Source organism: Euprymna scolopes, chromosome 13 (genome assembly GCF_053919585.1).
Source record: "Euprymna scolopes isolate OS-2025 chromosome 13, ASM5391958v1, whole genome shotgun sequence".
Taxonomy (NCBI): Eukaryota; Metazoa; Mollusca; class Cephalopoda; order Sepiida; family Sepiolidae; genus Euprymna; species Euprymna scolopes.
The window spans coordinates 100,505,242-100,519,702 of record NC_136494.1 but is presented as its reverse complement, the minus strand read 5'-3'; positions in this window follow the sequence as shown (position 1 = coordinate 100,519,702).

Here is a 14,461-nt window from a genome sequence, read left to right as displayed (position 1 = left end):
AATAAAATGATTATATATATATATATATATATATATATATATATATATATATATATATGTATATGTATATATATATATATATATATATATAAAGTTTTACGATATATTTTTTGTTTATTAATTTGTTCCGTGAAAGTACAGAATAGTTGCAAAACATCCGCCCGCCCGGTAACATAACTGCATATGTACAAATAAAGTGATTTTTTTAATATCGTATTTAGTTAAATCCATTACAAGTGGCACTTGAATGAATGGTTTATTTTATTGATGCTACATCGCAATCACGTGATTAAAATTTTAGCAGACGAAAAATTGGGAGCAAAAAATATCACGAGTTCCCTTTTTTATTAAATTGTTAGGTGGAAGCACAGAATAGTTACAAAACACTCCCCCCCCATGTTAAAAATGGCCTCCAAAATAATAATGTCTGATGAAAACACAGATTAGTTACAAAACACTCTTCCCTTCCCAGGCGCCGTCCCCCTCCAATGTAAACAGAATTTTTGTGAAATATAAAACGGTTCTTTTGCTAGCTTAATGTCGGTGTGTTACTTATGGACAAACGGTTAATTAAACTGCAGAAGCACCTGTTAAACACTATATCTATAATTGATTAGTCCACTCAAAAAAAAAAAAAAAAAAAGAAAACGAAAAACAAAAGTATGTTTTGTGAACAGTTCGTGAAAACTTTCGGTGCTTGAGCACTTTTGCTAACGCGCTATTTTTAAATAGTTTCCAGGTTAAATTCAAGCTTCACAATATCTTTTTTATTAAATTGTTAGGTGGAAGCATAGATTATTTACAAACCAATCTCCCCACCGCGTGTTAAAAATGGCCTTCAAAATAATAAATGTATTTCAGCACGGTGGCAAAAGTGCACAAGCAACAATCTTAGTGACAGCTTATTAGCGTCCTAAATTATGAGATAAAAAATTAACAAATCTCTTAGTAAAAGAGATTTGTCACGCTAAGAATAATGACAAATATTAAAACAGCGTCCTTCTATCTAATGATTAATTATAAACTCAAATGACCTTGTAACAGGTGTTGTAACCCAAGATCCGGTTTTCGACTTCCGGTTGCGCATGCGTACATAAACAAATAATCAACGCGACAATAAAACGTATTGTTTAACTGAGTAAGCTTTCAGCGTACCATTTTTCTTTTCGTTTAAATTATCCAAATAAACAATTGTTAATACTTTCTGCATCTTTTTTTACATCGTTCATTTCCGTATTAAGTTATTTTAACGCAATTTTCTTATAAATAAATCTACTTTAACCCGTTGACAATCATAAGAGAATTTTACAACGACGATTTACCCACCGCCTTCATTTCCTTTTAAAATTAATTCTCCATTTTGTAATACACCTTTCTTTAAAGCATTCATACATTTTTTCTACACTACCAACATAAATAAATAACCCCGAAAATATTTTTTATTTGCGTTACAAATAAATAATCAACGCGCCAATAAAACGTATTGTTTTACTGTATACGTTTTCAGCGTTCCAATTGTTTTTTGCGTTTAAATTAAATGATATATAAAAATTTGAATTTAACTTTAAGTATTATGGTATCTGTTAAGTGCACATTTACCTATAAGTATGGCAAACCACTTATAATTCAATGGCTGTACGTTTTATTTTCAAAAATAGACAATTATAAATAGAACGACTCATAGAAATCTATATTTTTATCATTTTAATATACTTTCACAGAAATGTTTCTGTTATCTCACAAAAAACTATTCCCTTTACGTCACAAGTGTCACGCTCATGCATTAATTCTTTAGCTAATATAACATACTGACACAACGGGTCACGTGTAGTCTAGTTTCATATAAAAACGAGATCGTGAGGCTTGCATTTAACCTGATTAAACTATTTAAAAATAGCGAGGTGGCAAAATTGCACAATTAACAAAACATATTCACGGTTTAAACTTTTACATTACCTCCACCTCCATATTTTGCGTTAGCTTGACCTATCCTGAATATGAAAATATTCATATTTTGCGCAGACAAGTGCTTCTAGAGATATAAACACATGTATTCTGCACTGTAATTCAATGCTTGCCAGATTTGTACTCGGGCGCGATACAAAAATCCAGTTCTCTCCTATCGACACTGTCACTAACCATATCATTTGCGGGTGGATATGATTTTCAGTTAAATTTGGGGGATTTTTTATCTACAACCTCGAACTAAAAAGGGGGTGCTCTGCTCCTATATACGTTCTTTACATGGGGATGTTGGGGAGGTCTCTTCCGAGGAGAGGTTCGTGGTGTCTATTCCGAAAGCCGTTCTTAAAATTCTAAACAGTCCATATACAGTGAGAATCCCTACATTCTAAAAAATCTCTTTATACTTTCTATTCTTATTCTAATGGACCATAATTCTTAATTGTGTTATTCCATACGGACTTATGCATTCCATTATTTGCTTTTTCAAGATTCAAACATTACCTGCAGGTTATCAACAACTGTAGTTTACGTTTTGGCGAGGGGGGATGAGCTTCCACCGGGAAACGCCAGTTAACGGGTCCTGCTAGTTTTATATAATTTTGTTGTAATTTTAAAAAACTAATATTATTCATTTAAATTAGGTATTATGAAAATATATATTATATATTACTCCAGGAAATTTTTAGTAAGTTATCCAGTAATTTATTTAATAAAATCACTTTTATTAATTACTGTTATTATCGAGAAAATATTTGCACGGGAAAATAGGTCAATAAACTTACAAATGGATTGTAACGTTTCGTGGCGTTACAAACAAAGGAAAAAGTAAATAAAAATCCGGGTCGGCTTTTTTTTTTCTTTTTAACATAATCATTTATTGCCGTTACTCTCCCGTCTCGACACTTCTTTAAAAAATCTCTCGCTGCCACATGTCCATTTACCAGGTTCCGCGCTTCTTCCTCCGACCGCACCCCGGCCACAACCGGCTTATTTTCGCCTTCACTTTACACGTCCGTCTCCTTCAGTGCGACTTTGTTTCTCCGCTGCGACCACACCTCGACCGTAATCAGCCATTTCTCATCTTTCACTTTACACGTCATTTTCTTCGACGTCGACCTTTTTCCCTCCAACCACGTGGTGTCCTTTTTATCCTTTTCTTTTTTGCGTTAACACGCGCACACTGTCTAATTTCCATACGAGTTCAAACGTTGCTCCTGCTTCTAATAATAATATAATACAATCGCTTGCCATCCAGTTTTCGACTGTTGCTGATATTTCCATACGCACTCATGTGCACTCTGTTACAGAATAGCATCAAAAATTAATTTATAAAGGAAAAACGCTTAAAATAATTATGCAAATAAGGCGTACAAGTATCTGTGCTTGAATCGTTGATCTCCACTGTATATATACATGATTTCAAAATGCATTGTTATATTATGTATTAAAATAAGAATAAGCGTTGACAGGATTATATATATATATATATATATATATACATATATATATATATATATATATACATATATATATATATATATACTAGCAGAAGTACCCGTCGTTGACTGGGTTACAAAAACAGCCTACAGAAAATGGACTGTGATTGATGAAAGTATGGTAGGTTATGAAAAGGAGGGGGTTGTAAAGAAATAGGTTTTGATACTCAAAAATTTTACCCTAAACAAAATATGATGAAAGTAAAGATAATTTTCGTGGAAAGCTAAACGGAGGCCATCTAGAACATATGCTGTAGAACGGAGAAAAAAAAGGCCAAGGACCCTTGTGTTTTGATGTGATGTTTTGTATATAATAAACTAGTTATGACCAAAGTTTCATTTCATTCGGACAAACCACTAAGAAACAGGTTCTAGTTAGAGTTGGGGCCCGTTTTAGACGGTCACCCTGTATATATGCTAACACGCTGCCTGACGTTGCCGGGCCGCAAAATACGCTTAAATATTTTATTTTAATTTATGCAGATTTCGTATTTCTTATTATAGAGCCAATTCGCTATTGATTATTATAGTGTATCATTTAATTGATTATTCGCTATTTTTTAAGATGTAAAAAAAAGTACTAATACCAAAACAGAAATGTGTATTCTTAAGATGTGCCTATTCAGTTTGAGCGTGTAACAATCGTGATTTCAAAAGTTTTAAAAAGCAATATGACTTGGGTGCCATCAGCTAGAATCGTTACAAAAACACTTAGCTATTAGATAAGTAACGTATTTAAACACTAATGTATTAGTTACTACATTGAATCTAATGATTTTGTACAGTAAAATTGCGCAGCCGTCTTATCGCTCTGTATATATCTCTCTCTCATATATATATATATATATATATATATATATATATATATATACATATATATATATATATATATATATGCGTGCGTGCGTGTATAGAGGACCCAAGCAGTCACTGGAGGGTTGAAAACCTTTGTCATTTTACCATTAATTATTATTTTTTCTCTATTTCTCTATTTCAGATATTTTACAAATAATATTTTGGAAATTAATTACGGACAATTATGGATAGCATTGAACAACACACGCAAGGTGTTAAATTGTTTTACCAAACCTTATGGTCAAGTTCAGTAACTTTTTGGACATTCCATATATAAAGACGGATGGAGTTGCACACACACACACACACACACACACACACACACACTCATACGCGCGCACACACAGCCATATATATATATAGAGAGAGAGAGAGAGAGATAGAGATAGAGATAGAGAGAGAGAGGGGGGAGAGAGAAAATTCAAGCAAGCAAGGACGGTTCACAGAGTTTTATGATTATTAATATATACGCTAGATCAGCGGTTAAATAAAGTTGAGCTTAATCAGTACCAGATGAGTGACCATTTTGGAATACCAGGTGATGAGTGTAGGAGTATGACGATGCCTCCCTCCAAGAACTAACGTTGTCATCTCCCCTGACAGAAAGATACAAGCGATCGATCAGCGCTAGCGAATTTAATATTCCCAGAAAATGTTCTATTTCGGAAGAAAGCCGGTTCAACCAGCCTCAATAGTGTCACAAAAACGCTACCGTACAGTTAATACAGGTTTGATAAATAACATAAAAAAAAACTTTTGCATTTATTAATTTGCATATTTAATTGCCTTTACAAACTCACATTTTCTTTATTCAAACAATTAAACTCAGAATTAACAAATGGAACAATGATCATAGTGTGTCCATAAAATCCGTGTGCGATTGTAAAATAAATTGTTCCAAAATCGAATTCTTTTTACGGATTATTTCTATTTCTATTGCAATATGAAGTTATAAATATTTTTATGTGCACATATACACACACACACACACACACACACACACACACATATATATATATATATATATATATATATATATATATATATATATACTAGCAGGGAGACCCGACGTTGCCCGGGATAGAATGATGATCAACGAATATTTCACACTCCTATATTTTTATTTTCAATCAAAATCCATGAACTCACCCGGGAGGAAGCTTCACATGCCTCCATGCAGTAACTTAGTCCAAAATATATGTTATTCTACATTGCACTCTAGAGAACCTACTGTTTCTTTTATAAAACTATTTTATACGAACTTCTTTCCAGTTAACCAAAAAAAACATTAAGAAATTTGAAAAACAGAACACGTAAATTTTCAAGTCTTATAAAATTCTTTACTGTTAATGAAAAAAAAAAAAAGAAGAAATTTACGTGCGGAGTTTGAACCTACAGATCACGTCATGCTAAAAAAAAAAACAAAAAAAACACGCTATCAACTTACCTATAGGGACAGTCCATTTTACAAGAGTAAATTTTCACGTCCCCTTGTTCTATCATTGTTGCTAAGCGACGGCGTGGAAAAAATGGCTTTACCGATGATAGATAAATTAAAATAACGGTTTCAGTTATCGATTATCGGTAATTATCGGAGGGTATTCTGAGACAAAACTTAACTAATATCACTCCCAGCCTTATGCACTAAATTCTGTAAATTAAAAAAAAAATCTGTTCAGCCGTTTCGGAGTCTATAAGGAGCGAACTCACACAGACCAAGTTGCATATATATGCGTGGATATTATAAGAAAGTACCAATACTCACTATGTCTATTTTTTTTTTTTTTTTTGCTTGAATGTTGATAAATTCCGATATTTAATCAAATCAAATCAGTTGGCAATCTTAGTTCTTGGCAAAAACTACGACTCCCGCATTATCGTTTTACTCTTTTACTAACATTCTCCTCCCTTTCTCTCTCACTTAAATGAACATATGCATAGTCTCTCTGTTTTTCTCTCTACCTCTCTCTAGTACACACTCTCACTTCTCTCTCTCTCTCTCTATCTATCTATCTATCTATCTCTTCTGCCTTTTTTATTTTTGTCGCTTACACCTATATATTTCTCATTCAATCAAATTTGTCTATTTGGCGCGTTTTTCACCGTTTCAAAACTAAAGATAGTTCTTGGAACGTAAAATTGAAATTAGATGCATCGTCTCTCCGTGAAACGACCATCGGGATAATACTTAGCCGACGAAAAACTGAAGTCATTTTGTTAGATTTTAAAAGTATTAATACCAAAACAGGAACGTGTATTCTTAAGATGTGCCTATTCAGCCTGCGCGTTTAACGATGAAAACGTTATTTAAAACTTCAGTGTGACAGATAAAAGGACATGCTATTTGAAACTCTTTTTCTCACACGATATAGGTTTGGTCTTTTTTTAGGTTAACTTCAATAGGAATTTCTTGCGATAATCGTCCTTGATAGTATCTTACATCAAGTCGCTTCATGCGTTGTCCGGAGTGATTTTAATAGAAAGACAAATCAACACAGCAGGCTAAATAACGTGTTATTTAACAGTTAAAATGCTCATATCAAAGAAAATTCTATTGGCATTAGTTGGACAAGTGTTTTCATCTTGAATGTCGTTTTTACTTTTGCGAGAATAACACTCAAGATGAAAATACTAGTCCAAATAATACAAATTATCACCTTCTCAAAAATTCAGAATCATAAAGAAAATCTTATTTCAAACTTGATACTAGAACAAAACCTGTATCATCCCATTAACACATATACATGCGTAAACAAAAGAAATTCTTCAAATCTCTTGGGTTGATCTCACACAATTCTGAACACATATTTAAGTCTGCACGTGGCACAATTGTCTCTCTTGCGCAGACGCTTCGTTTCAACACTAGTGAGAGTCTTGATCACATGATAGGTCCCATTGGAGGTCATGTCAGAATCTTCCTGAAAATCAAGGCCCCGCTCTTTTCTGAGCAACACGTTTCAAGAACGATCGCAAATTCTGCAGGCTACCATTCACAAAACGTCACTTTTTCTCCATTATGATTAGCATCTTGCTTGGTCTGACACAAACGTTTATTATTATTTTATGTACATTTAAATTGTATTCGGATATTTATATTTTATTGTTGTTGTAGTAATGTGTTTCATCATCATCATCATCATCATCTTCATCATCATCATCATCATCGTCTTTATCATCATCATCATCATCATCATCATCATCATCATCATTGCTGTTTACAACCGATCTTCAGTCATGTCTCTCAGTACACCTACCTCCAAAAATACTGATATTTTTCTCGATGTCATTTCAAGTTAGAATTCAAATAGTTATTTAAAGTCTTTATTCATTTAGTCGAACCATGCCATCTTTGGCACTTTTCTCGTCTTTCGGTAGATTTTATGAATGCTTGCCGTGCAGTCTTCTTTTCGGTATAATAGAAACCTATGGTTTTGCTCTGCGTAATTTTCGCAACTATATACGTATGTCTTTGTTCGAGGCTGTCATTAGCCAACTGACTTGGGTGACTCTTCTCACTTGCTTTCTTTGAAAAACATTAGCGCTTTGTTATATTAAATGGTATTCGATTACCTATGTCTGACATCTGTATACTTTTTCTCTCTCTCTCTCTATCTCTCTCTCTCACACACACACACACACACACACACATCGTACATTAAGAGATTGTGTTTCAAGGATATACTAATGCAAATAGTGAGTACTAAAAAGCAATGCTTCTCTATTTACCACGGATAACTGGTAGTACTATGCTCTTTTATATGACTTTGTCATAATCAAAAAACAATTTTTGTAACGTTTAATCTCATAGTATTTTATGTTAAAATTTAATGGAATAAGACTTACGACTGGCAAGCAATAACGATTATTCTTTAGCTATTTCTATTATTTTGCTTTTGCGATTCAACACACGTGCAACAACTTGTCAAAATGTTGACAACGGAAGGCACTTTTGCGGTTATAAAATGTTTACTTCAGGTACTTAACAACTAATAATGATAATAATAATAATAATAATAATAATAATAATAATAATAATAATAATAAGTGAGAGCAAACTGCCAAGTAGAGTCAAGGAGGAAGGAAAGACCGTGGAGAGAGCACTGACCAGATCTCCGTTGGATAAGTGCGAAGAGAACTGGGACCTTGAAAAGGCGATTGCCACTCAAATTCTAGTCAAGACCAATAGCGGCTGTCAACGAGAAATCAATGGCAAGCAGCTGTTGCGATAATGCAAATTTATTTGCAAATACTATCAAAAGAGGTGGAGACTACTGGACATCTGGGGAGACTTGTTGTCAGTCTACTTCCAGGGAACATCAGAGGCTGTTTTCAAGAAGAAATCTTTGATAACCTGTGTGAAAGCTCCTTGTGAGCCGCCAATAATAATAATAATAATGATAATAATAATAATAATAATAATAATAATAATAATAATAATAATAATAATAATAATAATCTCTGGCTAGTTCTGTGTATTTGCTTCGTTTCTCCTTTTCTTTCATACTCACCCTGTGGTCAGCTGGGACAGCAAAGTTTACGATTTGACAGGATTTCCCTTTTTTTTCTTTTTTTGTTAATTAACCGCAATTATAACCGCAAAAGTACCTTCTGTTGTCAACATTTTGACAAGTTGTTGCACGTGTGTTGAATCGCAAAAGCAAAATAATAGAAATAGCTAAATCCTGTCAAATCGTAGACTTTGCTGTCCCAGCTGACCACAGGGTGAGTATGAAAGAAAAGGAGAAACGAAACAAATACACAGAACTAGCCAGAGAGTTAAAAGGGATTTGGATGATGAAGAAAATCAAAATAGTACCGATAATAGTAGGAGCACTAGGAACAATCCCGAAAAAACTGGGAAAAAGAATGGCAGAAATTGGAATCAGAGGAATAGCTGCAAAAAATACAATGCCTAACGATAATGAAAACGGCTGAAATTAATGAAAACCCTTGAATGCGGAGAATAACACAAGACAATATAATGAAAAAGCATTACAGGGAATGAAGAACACCGAAGCTGCAGAACTACATGTTCTACACCCCCATCATGCATCCCCTCCATTGTTTCACCACCGTTCCCCCAATAGAAAAGTGATACCAAAGAGCCGAGAAGGGTCAAGGAGGATGGAAAGACCGAGGAGGGAGCACTGGCCAGACTTCCGTTGGACAAGTGTGAAGAGAACTGGGATCTTGGGGAGGCTTAGTGCCACTCAAATTCTAGTATAAACCAATAACCACTGCCAGCGAGAAATCAATGGTAAGCGGCTGTTGCGATGATGCAAATTTATTTACAAATGCTATCGAAGGAGGAGGAGGAGAGAGCTGGACGTCTGGGGAGATTTGTTGTCACTCAGCTTCCAGAGAACACCACATGTCTCCAATCAGATCGTTTGTTGACTTGTGTGAAAGCTCCATTTGAGCCAATAATAATAATAACCCACTATGTTAACACACTGTGATAACACACTGTGATAACATCAGCCTCGAGTAAGAGATGATTGTGAAGATCAAAGTGAATGGAAAGACCGAGAATGGAAAGCACCAACCAGACCTCCACTGAAAGGGTGCGGGTAGTAATAGGACCTTTGGTTAGCTTATTTGCCACTAAAATCTAAGAAAACCAATGGTCGTTGACACCGAGAAGCAGTCGGTAATTACCGACTGCTGTGATAACTCCAAATAATTGGCAATGCTTGTGGAAAGAAACGGATGTTAGTGAAAATCTATGGGTGGGGGACTGACACCATTCAGACTCCAGAGAACAGTACCGGTTTTTGTCTGTGAACAATCACTGATGACGAACTGTGAAAACTCCCAGTTTACCTCCTTTGTATATTTGAAAAAAAAAATTCTGTGATTACAAATATTTGGCTGGGAATGGAAGCCGCGTTACGCCAGTTATTCTAGCTCTAATTGAAAAAAAAAGCTTTAACGCTTCGAAATAATCATTCTTCTTTGACCACTTGCAAACTGGATCTTTCTACAGATTTGAATTGCGTATATTTTGGATTTTTAATTTGGATCTATTTGTCAACATTGTAAATCCGACTACTTATTATGAGAACATTGATTCTTATGATCATTTCGCCTTTGAAAATACCAAACCACTGCATATCCTTTCATGTGCATTTTTAATATATTTAATTTACTTTTATCGTTTATTTTTGTCATTTCATAAACGCCTTACACTGACTTTGTTTTTTGCATATAAGACTAGTTTTTTTTAATGCATTTTACATTTATGCCAGTACCAGCAACTTCATAGCTTCACTATAATTATAACTTGCTAACATCTTTCCTTTGATGAAAAGAACGCCTTCTTTGAAAATTCGCAGATTAAGGGAATCTTAATATTTCTTTTTTGAGTATCCTGTCGAAGAACAAATACTTGTAAATTATAATTTACAGTCTTTAATTGTGTTCTTTAATGACAAACTCTATTTCCTATTTTGATTGTATATAGCTTTTTTATTTGGTTGGGATTACTATATAAATATTAATATTTATATTCACTTTAATTTTACAGAAGCTTTTGGCTTGTAAACTTTATTTTTACCGCTTGATTATATATATATATATATATATATATATATATATATATATATACTAGCAGGGGTGCCCGGCGTTGCTCGGGTGTTTGGAGGTGTATGCTGTGCAAAAAAAGCAAAACAAAAACAAAAAAAAAATGGTTAATTTTTTAAAACTTTGACCCCTATTATGACCCCTTAAAATTTATTGTTTCGGGCTCAAATCACTTTATTAAGTTAGATCCATGTTCAAGGAACCTAAATCTAAAATTTCAAGTGTCTAGACCCAAAATTGTCGGAGGAGTTTGGTAGAGTTCTTAAAGGTCAAATCGTTGAAATTTGACCCCTTAACAGCCAAATTTCTGGCTGACACCCGTCACATCGATTTTCCCAAATCTCAGTACCCGGTATTTCAAATTTCGAGTCTATAGACTAAAAATTGACAGAGTTATTGCGTATGGAAATGTACACAGACAGACAGACACACAGACAGACACACAGACAGACACGTTCACTTTTATAGATATAATATATATATATATATATATATATATATATATATATATATATATATATATATATATATATCCCTCTGTAATCGAAACTCCAGATGCCGACAACCAGGGAAGTAGTGAATCGTGAAATTCATCCGCTCACACTTGACTTTTATCTAATTAAAGCCACGAACAATGGATGTTTGAAATTCATGACCCGATGTGAGGATATTCTTCTACTAAGGTCGTTTTGTAGTAGCGTCTACTAATCTTTATAATAAGTATCTATCGCTCCTCTCTCTCTGTCGGTCTGTCGTGTTTAAAATAACATCCTAGTCGCTGAACGAAAAATCAGTGAGAATCGGTGAAAGTCTACAAGAAGTTCATGAGATGCGTCCACATATATATGCAAGAGACTCTGTGTGCCTGTTTGCCAATCGGTTCTTCTGTCGTTCTGTCACGTTTATGTTTGAAATGTCATCTTCAGTTTTATTTTTACTTATTTTCCCCTAAAACAAGTATAACAGGGGACTTAGGGAAGTTAAGTAACGACATGTGTTCACATTACAGTGAAACATATGAACGTTAGTACAGTCAGGGAAGCAGGAAACAGGGACGCAATTCCAAAGTCTAGCAGTTTGATGAAAGAAGTTATTAGAGTAGAAGACTTTCCGATATCTAGGGACTCTAGCAGTAAAGGGGTGGGATTTGCTGCTTGTAGAGTTAGTAGGGAGTATATGCGTCGAGGGGCGCAAGTGCTATGAGTTAATCAGAACACATTACATTAAAGTACTTGTAGAACAGGCACAGGATGCGACATTGCGGTGATGGGACAGAGATTGGAGCCTGTCCGATATTAGATTTACGACTCTTATTAGTGTCCTGTCTAAGAGTTAGCGAATATTGGTAGATTCTCTAGCACAGATGTGAAATCAGTACACCATGTGTGGGCGTATTGTGGCTTCGTAAAGATATGGGATGTTCATCTGTAAACTGGTGCTTTTATATGCGCTCACGCATCTCTACAAGTGATTCAGTAAGTCCGCCGGTGTGCCACGCGCAGCTAGAACGGACGCGTCTTAGGGATACCAACACTTGTTATATTACAAAGCTTCTTGCTCGCGTTATTGATAATTAATGGAATTCTTCATGCGCATCGAGAGGGAAATTTCAGATAATTCATATAAAAAGGACAAGTTTTCACTCCAAGAAATTCCAGATTACAAAGCTTTATCAACGATAATAATAATAATAATAATAATAATAATAATAATAATAATAATAATAATTATAATAATAATAATAATAATAATAATAAGTATAACAATAATAATAATAAGTATAATAAGTATATTAATTATAATAATAAGTATAATGATAAGTTACTATTATTATTATTATTATTATTGTTATTATTATTATTATCATTATTATTATTAGAGGAAGAAGAAGAAAAAGAAGAAGAACAACAACAATAACAAGGAGTGAGAGGAGGAGGAGGAGGAGGAGGAGGAGAAATATAATATAATAATAAACCTTTTCTTCTTAGTACTTGAATTGGCCAGAACTGAAAGAGCGTCAATATGAAAGAAAACCCCTCGAACAATTTGCATTGAATAGCAACCTATTCGTTCCTTTTCGACAGAGAAACAAACGACATGTTTATTAAATCTTTGATATATCAGGATATTAATAAACGGCTTTTATTGAATAGGTGCGGACAGATTGAACCAAATCCTTGTAGCCTCGTAAGAAACAGGAAGTCAATATTCTCTAATAGAAATCAAAGATGGAGTTATTGCGTATTATCTAAGATATACTACTGTTTTATATAATATATGTTTATATTATAAAATAATATATCCTTTATATACTACTATACGCACTCAACAGAAATGACGGGAAAAATTATGCTTCCCCACTGTTCGCACTAATATATTTATATATATTTAGAAAGTGAGAATGTGTGTGCGGACACTTTTCAACCTATAAACTAAACGATTTTTTAATCTTCAGACTTTAAATTTGGTATATAGTGTAACCAAACATATAGAAACCTTTTTTAATCGGTTTTTATCCGAAACATATATTTGACGACTATGAAGTATTTGTTCACATTATTTGTATATCAGTACTGTTGTTGTTGTCGTTGTTGTTGTCATCTTCGTTGCCTTGTTTGTGTTGTACTCTCCGTTCTTTTTCAGTGCCATATGTCGATGTCGATTCTATTTTATTTTATTTTTCCATTATTTGAAAATGTGATATAAAGCTGGTTTTAATGCGGCAAAAATCCAACTCAACACAAAATATTCTGAAAAGTTTCCTATGCATTCCTACTGAGGAGGCAAGCAATCCGAAAGGTATGCACAATGTCCGAGAAGATGGCTTCAAGGGGAAAGAAGGTATTATATTTTAATTGCAGCCAAAACAATCGGAAAGTGTGTTCTGAGAACTTTGAAGTTAACTTATTATATAATCCACTTTGCGTAGCACACCATGTCTTTTAGATCCCTAATAACAGTCTAAAATATGCCGACTCTTGTGGAATGGACTGTTCCATGCGATGACAAGATAATATCTAATAACAAGGGAGATAACTATGTTATTGTGATTGAGTGTTGCAAAGATTTTTTAATTATACATCGGATATGGTAAATTGGTTTTGGACAAGTTATGAATAACAAAAAGAGGGGAAAGATATTCTTAAGATGTGTCCATTCAATCTGCGTGTTTAATGATGAAAATGTTATTTTAACTTAATTGTGACAAACAAAAAACATGTTAGTTTAAACACAAGTGTGACAGACTGAAAGAAAGTATACTTCAAATACAAGCGTGAAAGAGAAATCTCAGACATCAGTGTGACAAATGTATAGAAATGCTGTACCACAACAACAATGATGACGTCACATGTTATATTGGAATTACAAGCGTTGCTATCCCGAATTCGTGTCAGAAAATGCCATCAGATGACATGGCATCGCATTTTAAGTACAGGGATACGATGGCCCTAGGAAACGGTTTTTCCTGGTTACGGAATTTGCCCCGCCTTACGGTGTTATAAATAACAATAATATTTGATTATATATATGTGTATTATATACTGTACTGTATTTTGTTACTA